At 42.4% G+C, this 7,909-nt stretch overlaps 1 long non-coding RNA gene across 1 annotated transcript; it reads left to right on the top strand.

The window, feature by feature from the left end:
* Positions 1–2,865: 2,865 nt before the first annotated feature.
* Positions 2,866–5,598, top strand: LOC117520062. The gene is made up of 3 exons (XR_004563520.1): positions 2,866–3,056; positions 3,564–3,673; positions 5,543–5,598. It is a non-coding gene; the product is annotated as an uncharacterized LOC117520062 (long non-coding RNA).
* Positions 5,599–7,909: the final 2,311 nt, after the last annotated feature.

Genomic DNA, 7,909 nt, shown 5'->3' with positions numbered 1-7,909 from the left:
AATACAGGAATCTCGACTCGTCCGAGCTGCATGGGCTCGTCAATAGGAGGAGCCGGAGGTCCCGTCGGAGGAGCCTCAGTGGGGCGAAGAAGAGGCGGCCCAGCTTTGTGTCGGGGAAAGCCCCGAGACAAAAAAAACCGCTCTGATGGGCGTCCTCTCTCGCGTCCACGCTCCTTCATCCGATCATCTAGACGAATCACCAACGATATTAGCTCGTCTAAATCGTTTGGCTCATCACGGACCGCCAGCTCGTCTTTTAATGACTCATTTAACCCGTCTACAAACACGCCCCGTAATGCTGCGGCATTCCAACCTGATTGAGCAGAAAAAATCCGGAAGTCCACGGAATACACCGCCGCACTCCGCCTCCCCTGCCTGAGATTCAGCAACCGTTGAGCAACGGTATTCGTTTTCACCGAATGGTCAAAAACCAGTCGGAACTCCCGGGAGAAATCCTTAAAGGACCCTAACAATGGCGAGTTGTTACTCCACAACGCCGTGACCCAAGCTAAGGCGTCACCTCGGAGCAAATTTGTCACATACGAAACACGACTTCCATCAGAAGAGAAGGAAGCCGGTCGCTGAGCAAAAACCAGAGAACATTGCATCAGAAACGAAGCACAAGCTTCGACGTCTCCCGCATAGGGCTCCGGATGACAAATGATCGGTTCAAACACCGAATCTTTGGGTGACGGAGTTATCTGCCTTGGTATCGATGATGCCGCAGCTGGCGCTGCAGGAAGCGGAACGGCTTGAGCTGCAAGCTCCGTAACACGGGCGTCTGTTTGTTTAATTTGATTTGCGAGGTGCTGTAATTGCTCCCATATTTTCTCCAAGTGTTCTTGAATCTTTTCGGCAAAAGGAACCGCCTCTGCCGCTGGGTCCATTATGGAATGGCTGGGAAATTCTGTTATGTGTCGACGCGGATTGAGGAGCGAACCTGCGTCAGACAGGACCCAGCGCTAAAAATAACCAGAAAGCGGTTCCAAACAAAAACTATTTATTATACACCTGTGTTTAAAAGTGTAAAAACATAAAAAACAACGTCCCTCTGGTGGAGTGATTCGTGGCTCGCTCTCCAGCGCCCGCAAGGATTAAAGCCGGCGCTCCTGGACTTCCTACCACCGCCAAACACCCCCCAGGTGGACACGACAAACTGATTCTCTGTGAAGCAAAGAGACGGTGAGGTAAGTCAACAGATACAACTATATCTTCCAATAAACACACGCTGCCAGCAACACACTCAGGTCAGTGTCCTTTTTTTTTTACTTTATGCAAATGAGCAGCTTCTCACAACAAGTGGAGGATCACTTATCCTTCACGCCACAGCAGTGAGAAGCAAACTGCGCAATTCTCTTTACAATTCCAGTATACTGTGTAACAAAACACCAAATTACTATCAACAAGTACCTAAACACTTAATTACCTTTCGTGTGTGCTGACAGCATGTGTCCTCACCCCTCCCCGCTTCACGGGCTCGATGTGTCAAACCCAGGCGCGGTCCTCAGCGTCTCACAAACGAACGTCACAAGGTCGATTTCCCGGCAGTTCTGCTTGAATCACACATGACTTAAATGCAGAACGCCATCCAATTATCTGCTTCAGCTGCAAGTCGTCCAGGTTGCACATGAGCACCGATCACAGGTGCTTTCCATGATGTTGATGAGGGTGAAGACTCTTCAGCCAGCACCTTCTTCACAGACAAATCAGCCCTCATGCCACCTGGAGAGCAAAGAAAAGAAAAGAACACCAAAACATCCAGCCACGCCCCCCCCAACACACAACATAACAAGTGATAACAGGAGGGAAATGTTAAAGATTTTATATATATATATATTTTTATCACTGTTAAACATTTGTACCTTTGTCTTCTTTCTTATGAAAACGTTATTGTGCTGTTTTGCACCAGTCTTAAGATAACCCTGAGAATGCACATATTATTCAACTTCGTTTTAGCATGCTGGGGTCAGGCTGAACTGGGAGTAAAGAACTGGAGGTTATTTTGACCGTTGTGAATTTATGGCCTTGTGATATGTGATGCTTAGTGTGAAGAACAGGACACTCTAGGCAGATGCAGAACAGATAAGTGCAACAAACGAACGGGATGTGCTGACCTTCGACGATAAGATTAAAGGAAAGAAACTGTTTTTCCTTACAGCTGCACTTATTGACGTATGTGTTTCTGTCACGGGAAGAAACTTGTCTTGCGTTGTCCCCCCCACCCTTAGGACAAGTTTTATGATGTGGTTAGGGCTTCTCCAATAAAAGAGCAGGAGCGCAGGCCAGACTTTAGTGTAGCCTTGGTGTACAGCCTGATTGCACTCCTCGCGAGATAAATTTGACTTTCTGTCTCACTGGTGGTTCTTGACTCTGTCTGTCTTGTTAAAGGTTTTAAGAATGTTTGGAGGAGAAAATACCCAACAACTGGTCACTTCACAACTTGCAGTTCAAACATTATCAGACATGTTTTTAAACAAACATGCTGAACATGAGATGAATAGTCACACATGTCACAGTCTAACAGTGTTTGGTGGGAATTGTTACCATAACAACATATTTCTTCCTTTCTGATTCCTTTAATTTCAGCTGCTCAATTCATGTTTTCAGTGAGGCATGATATTATAATTATCCAGGGTAAAACATGCACATTGTACACATAACACCTGGATACAATTATTTCTGAATGTAAAATGCAACATTCTCATTCTGGTAAAAAAAAAAAAAAGCTTGTAGTGCTCTCCACCAAACAGTTGGTGGCAGTGGTGCACCGAGTTGGGTTAAAACCCGCTGTTTAACATAGAAGAAGAAGAAGTAGAAGAATAACACGACTTGGCTAACAAATAGTGCTGCATGCTCTCCGCTCTCTTTTGGCAAATAAAAGTTTATGTTCAAGACGTTAATTTGCCTGTTTAGTCTCTATACTACGATTAAGACACCAGTGAGAGCAGAAGAGGAGAGTAACGCTGGATGATCACCGACTGGATCACAGAAAACCAACACAACCACGAGTTAGCAGCTAGCTTCAAATGGCGAGGCCTTCCTACAGTCATCACGAGGTAACGGAACCTGATGTGAGCACAAACCCATTTTTGACAGAAAAGACAGAACTTGCTTGAAGCTTGATTATGCCAGACATGGGCTAATGAGAACCAAACCAGCACATTTTTGACTAGCACGGAGCTAACGTTAGCCACAGAGAGGCACAGGCCTAATTCATATTTTGTCCATGTTTTAATTTATTCTGATATTAAGCCAGAAGCCTAAAGGTGTCAAAGTGTGTGTTGGCATCTCACTTCCAAGGACATGCAGGTTGGGTGAATTGGAAACTTTATAATTGTCCAGGTCACTTATAAAAGAGGTCTCGATCTCAAAGGGACTAATTTGCTTAAATAAATGCTAAATTTAAAATATACATAACTTTTTATGACCATGACTAAAATATATATACTGTCTTTTATTAGGTGTTGATGCAATTAAAGTTTAAGTAATGTCAGTGCCCAGAAAGAGACTTTATAAAGATAAGTTTGATAATATTTTCGATCATTGTTTGTTCCCCACCACAGTAACCATGCCTGCTGCCTTAAGAGTTGTTAAATCACTGAATCCTCCATCTGACCAGTCGGTTGAGTGTGTGCCTGCAGTTGATTCACATCAGCCCGATCTTTATCCCGAGGTTTGTACTATAATGGTTAAATAAGATTGTTCAGTGTCTTGTGCCAGAAGATTCTAAAAATTCACATTCAGCAAGCAAAATATTCAAAATTTCTGGCAAGAAATATTCTGTTCTATTTGGGATATAATTTGAAAATACAGTAAAATCTGCCAGTAATGAAGTTGTATATGCTAACTTTCCTTATTTAAAGAAATAATTTACAGGTCTTGTTACTTAATTGACATGTTTATTTATTGCTGATATAAAGTTACAGAATTCCTTTTATAAAAACTGAATTTCTATGTCCCTTGCATAATGTGTCATTTGCATAGTGTGTGCATACTGTCTATGGTACCATACACTTGACACAGGAGGACTTTTATGCTATACTACTGAGGTTTACCACCTTATCTGGTGTGGGAAAAGTGATCTGTCCAAAAAAAAAAAAAAATTTTTTTTTGAGATTCTTTTGGTGGGTAAATAGACCTGAGGAAGCACCAGAATTAGGGCTGAAACGATGAGTCGAGTAACTTGAATAATTTGATTACAAAAAATGTTTGAGGCAAATTCTGTGCCTCGAAGCTTCGTTTAATGTTGTAGCACATATGTCAGGCCTGTGTGTGGCGCTGCAACGTCCACAGAAAAAAAAACAAGGCGAGCATAACAGCTAATCAAATTAGCAACGATAGCTACCGCTTTCCAACGTGACACAGAGTAAAATAAAGCCTTTTAAGAGAAAGATGGTCCACACTGATCATCTGAAATAGACTTACTGTGCATTTAAAGCGAAGCAGTGTGTTTGTCTATTTTTCTGCTCTACGTGGGGAGGGACTCTTGACCCGGTGGCCAGCTGCTGTCTCTCTCTGCCCAGCGTGAGGAGCTCTCAGACCGGGCGAGTCACAGCTCTGTCCCCGGCTACATTGACAAACAGCAGAAGTCCACTCTTTCTTCTGTGTTTACCTCAGACTCACACTGAGTGTTTGACTTTTTAATGATGCGTTTTTGGGCAACACACAACACTTCACAAACATGGTAACTTAAATAATAAAAAACTGACTGTGATGCTGCATGTTCAACCTCCAGCTGAAATGCATCTGCTGAAGAGAAAGAGGGATAATAAAATCACGCAGGGACCCAGTCCATCAACCTTTATTAAAAAAAAAAAAAAAAAAACTTGGTTAATTTTTACAAATTGGACAAAACAAAATAGAAGGCTACATCCCATCGCCATTTCAGCAAAATGACAGTGACATTGTGCCATTGCTTATAGACAGCCCATTGATGTTGTTTAAAACGCAAAAGTACTTTTTATCCGATTAATCGCCAGAATAATCGATAGAATACTTGACTGCTAAAATAATTGATAGCTACAGCACTAACCAGAATGCATTTGAGATTTCACATTTTTCTTGGGGACAACCACCAGATCCCGTCAGGGCCTTGCCAAGATCTTTCAAGTTTGTTTGTTTTTTTGTTGTTGTTGTTTTTTTTCCTCCATGGCTCACTTTCATCACTGAGTGGTGGCCAAGTGGTTAATGTGCTTGGTTTCAGTGCAAAAGGTTCCGGGCTCAAATCCCACCCCTGCCACATTTCTCCATGTAATGTGGAGTTGCATAAGGAACGGCATCCGGCGTAAAACCTGTGCCAATTCAACATGCAGATCCACCTCAGATTTGCTGTGGCAACCCCGAGTGCAAACAAGGGAGCAGCCGAAGGGACTTACTTACCTACTTACTTTCATCACTCAGTTCATTCACAGATTTGTCCGTGCTGAAGATGAAAGGTCAACAGCATTGGTTTAATCATTTGTGAAGCATAGGATTTTATGTAAAGTGAGAACTTCTGTATTAAGGTTGTAACATATGGATCTGTATACATTTTGTGTTCCAGGAGAAGCAGAATGACATCATTCACAGTATCAAACAGCTAAATGACAAAGTTGGTGCACTGCATCCTTGGACTGTCCCTGAAAGTGTCAGTTCCCAGACATACCAGGAGAGAGAACAATGTGGACGCTGCTAAGATGATCATCCGAAGAATGGCCAGCTAAACCAGAAGTGTGTGCTTGGAAATACGGTAACTAAGGCCTTTCACATTGCATGCTTTATACGCATCAGGCAACGCATCGCGTCAACGCCTCCCACACCCCCGACGCGTTCTGTGTGGCAAGGGGGCGGAGACTTTTGCTCAGATGTTTTTTTTGTTTTGTTTTTTGTTTTGTTTTTTTCTTTCTCCAGAGGAAAGCTGAGTGATCGCCATGTTGTATGTGTGTCGATGAACCACGAAAAAGCTTTAATACAGCAGTCAAATTAATTTTGAGGTTTAAAAAAAACATTTGCAAGGATTTTTCTTCAGAAAACTGCTCTGTATAAATGAGCAGTCCTGTGACACCTTCCTGTTTTGTAGGCATCAATGGTTTCTGCCGCTAGTCTTCCATGTTTGGACCCGACACATTGTTTCTTTTGGACAGTGTGAAGCTTTGTCACAGTTCAGAGCGGCAAAAGTTGGATTGGGTTGAGCTTTTACCACGTCAGCCTGTTGACAAGCAGGAATGTGCACACTCCCGGCAGAAGCAGTGGTTTAGCTCGGCTTTTGACGTGATGCTTCAGACGCCTCTAAAAAGCAACGCGTTTCATTGAAAATACTTTTTAGACCGATTTGTGGCGCCTCTGATGCTTCCAAAGCATGTGGTGTGAAAAGTCCTTTACACAAATAACAGTGGGTACAGAGGATTAATCATTTTTGTCTGATCTGCTTTTACCTGTGTGGTATACCTAATTGATAACTAAATTGAGAAAATTCTGGAAGCAATATAAACAGCTTGTTAAAAATATAGGGCCTGTCCAATAAGGTGCTGAGTTGAATACCAGTTGTGACCATGTAGCTCAAATTATACAATATCTGAACAGAAAAATATATATAATTGCTTATGACTAACAAAGGAAATTTTCAACTTGCAGCTCAAGAGTACTAATGACAGACTTGATGGTGAGGACGAGGGAACCAGGCACCAGAGGAATGCCGTAATCAATACCTTAACTGCATACACCCCTGGAATGGAACAAGGGAAGTATACAGTAACAGTCATTGTCAGGGGCGGCTTGAACGCTACGGCTCCTGTTTATCTTTGGCAGCCAGGACAAGTCAGGAACTGTCAATTGCCAGGGACGTGCCACAAATTTAGAGTTGTCATGGCAACTGCAATAAAAATCACATCAATGGACAGTACTACCATTATTTCTACAATTGTGCCATAATCCGAAGATGTCCTGTCCGAGCAGAATCAAAGAAGTATAGACGGGACCATCCTGAACTTTTTCCTGACCCAGATTACACGTTTGAAAAACTAACAATCTTGCAAATCTGTTTTTTTTGGGGGGGGGGACAGTCACAGTAGAGAGGCACCGTGACGTCTGGTCTCTGGCTGCGAATCCAACGTGGCAGAATCCACTTCAAAACAGCTTAATTTCTGTGTAAATCTAACATGTCTATCATATATTATGTAAAAGCTACTGAAAAACACTTTGAAAACTGAAAACACTGTTTTCACAACCTGATAACACCTCTGCAGTGATTTACAAGGAGCCACCAAGACACCCAGACAACTTAGGAGAAGTTAATAGGCTTACGTGGCTGTGACTGGAGAAATTGTGCACAGTGCAAGCTTTGCATTTTGCATCACTAATCTTAGCTTCATAGTGGAGTAGAGCACAGAAGGATTTTCTTTCACCAAAACAGATCAAATCCAGGCATCTCAGGTGTATCTTCTGGCAGTTTGTAGCTAAAGGTTCAGGTCTTCTTTTTTAAGAAAATCCTCCTTTATACAACTTCATCATGAAGAAGGATAACTGGTGATACAAAATGCAAAGCTTGAACTGTGCATAATTTCTCCAATCACAGCCACGTAAGCCTATAACTTCTGGGTTGTCTGGGTGGCTTGGTGGCTTTCCTCGCTCTTCTTCTTCTTGCACACTCATTCAGTTTTTCAGAACTGTTCATGCAAATTTACCATAGAGTGCCATATTGTTTGTATTCTTCATAATTGATGTAAATAAAGTCCAAAACATTCAGTGGCAGCTTTACCCTCAGAGAGCCTCGTCCACAACCACCACAAAAGACAGGCAGTACACGGTATTAAGAAGAGGGGTATGTAAACTTTTGATCAGGTTCATTTGAGTAGTTTGTGTTGTCATTATGATTTGAAAAGAGTAAACACTGTTGTTTGCCGGTAAATGGCTTCACCCAACCATGAACCAT

The sequence above is a fragment of the Thalassophryne amazonica genome, chromosome 1 (assembly GCF_902500255.1).
Source record: "Thalassophryne amazonica chromosome 1, fThaAma1.1, whole genome shotgun sequence".
Taxonomy (NCBI): Eukaryota; Metazoa; Chordata; class Actinopteri; order Batrachoidiformes; family Batrachoididae; genus Thalassophryne; species Thalassophryne amazonica.
The sequence above is the reverse complement of the archived record's forward strand: the minus strand, read 5'-3'. Positions and strand labels throughout refer to the sequence as shown.